The following is a 2,225-nucleotide window of genomic DNA, read 5'->3' on the forward strand; positions in this document are numbered from 1 at the left end:
TACATGAGCGAACCCAAAGATTCAACCAGAGAACTTCTTCAGCTGATAAACACCTTCAGCAAAGTGGCAGGATACAAAATCAACTCAAAAAAATCAGAAGCCCTCTTGTATACCAAAGACAAAAAGGCCGAGAAAGAAATTAGGGAAACAACACCCTTCACAATAGCCACTAATAACATAAAGTACCTTGGTGTGACTCTAACCAAGCAAGTGAAAGACCTGTTTGAGAAAAACTTCAAGTCTTTGAAGAAAGAAATTGAAGAAGATCTCAGAAGATGGAAAGATCTCCCGTGCTCATGGATTGGTAGGATTAACATTGTGAAAATGGCCATCCTGCCAAAAGCAATTTACAGATTCAATGCAATTCCCATCAAAATACCAACTCAATTCTTTACAGACCTTGAAAAAAAGATTCTCAGCTTCATATGGAGAAACAAAAAACCCAGAATCTCCAAAACAATTCTGTACAACAACAGATCATCTGGAGGTATCTCCATTCCCGATCTCAAGCTGTACTACAGGGCAACAGTAATAAAAACTGCATGGTATTGGCATAGAAACAGAAAGGAGGATCAATGGAATCGCATAGAAGACCCAGAAATAAACCCACACACCTATGAATACTCAATATTTGACAAAGAAGCCAAATCCATTCAATGGAAAAAAGACAGCATCTTCAACAAATGGTGCTGGACCAACTGGATGTCTACATGCAGAAAAATGAAAATAGACCCATATTTATCACCCTGCACAAAACTAAAGTCCAAGTGGATCAAGGACCTCAACATAAAACCAGATACTCTACATCAGCTGGAAAAAAAAGTGGGAAACAGCCTAGAACTCATTGGCACAGGAGACAACTTCCTGAACAGAACACCAACAGCACAGGCTCTAAGAGCAACAATCAATAAATGGGACCTCATGAAACTGAAAAGCTTCTGTAAAGCAAAAGACACTGTCATCAAAACAAATAGACAGCCTACAGATTGGGAAAGAATCTTCACCAACCCTTTATCTGACAGAGGGCTAATATCAAGTATATATAAAGAACTAAAGAAGCAGAAAAGCAACAAACCAAGTAATCCACTTAAAAAATGGGGAACAGAGCTAAACAGAGAATTCTCGAAAGAGGAACATCGAATGGCAGAGAAACACTTAAAGAAATGCTCAACCTCATTAGCCATTAGGGAAATGCAAATCAAAACGACCCTGAGATTTCACCTTACACCCATCAGAATGGCCAAGATGAAAAACTCAAGTGATAGCACATGCTGGAGAGGTTGTGGAGAAAAGGGAACCCTCCTCCATTGCTGGTGGGAATGTAAACTGGTTCAACCACTCTGGAAGTCAATCTGGCGCTTTCTCAGACAACTAGGAGTAGTGCTACCTCAAGACCCAGCTATACCACTCCTAGGTATATACCCAAAATTTGCTCAAGTACACAACAAGGACATTTGTTCAACCATGTTCGTAGCAGCTTTATTTGTAATAGCCAGAACTTGGAAACAACCCAGATGTCCATCAACGGAGGAATGGATACAGAAATTGTGGTATTTTTACACAATGGAATACTACTCAGCAATCAAAAAGGAGGAAATCATGAAATTTGCAGGCAAGTGGTGGGATCTAGAAAAGATCATTCTGAGTGAAGTATCCCAGAAGGAGAAAGACAAACTTGGTATATACTCGCTTATATAGACCTACAAGACATGATAAACATAATGAAATCTACACACCTAAAGAAGATAATCAAGAAAGTGGACACAGGCGAAGGTGATTAATCCTCATTTAGAAAGACAAATGGGATGTGCCTTGAACTTATGACAGGAGTCTACCACAAAAGGCATCTGAAAGACTCTACCTAGCAGTGTTTCAAAGCAGACACTAAGACTCATAACCAAACCCTCGGCAGAGTGCAGGGAATCATATGAAAGAAGGGAAGTTAGTATGATATGGAAAGGATAGGAGCTCTACAAGGACCAAATATATCTGGGCACAGGGTCTTTTCTGAGACTGAAACTCAACCAAGGACCATCTATGGATATAACCTAGAACTTCTGCTCGGATGTGGCCTGTGGTAGCTCAGTAACCAAGTAGTTTTCCAAAGTAAGGGGGACACGGACTATTTCTAACAGGATCTCAAGGGCAGGCTGTTTGACACCTCCCCCCAGGGGAGGAGCAGTCTGTTAGGCCACAGAGGAGGACTTTGCAGCCAGCCCTGAAGA

The sequence above is a fragment of the Psammomys obesus genome, unplaced genomic scaffold (assembly GCF_907164565.1).
Source record: "Psammomys obesus unplaced genomic scaffold, mPsaObe1.curated_primary_1811, whole genome shotgun sequence".
Lineage (NCBI taxonomy): Eukaryota > Metazoa > Chordata > Mammalia > Rodentia > Muridae > Psammomys > Psammomys obesus.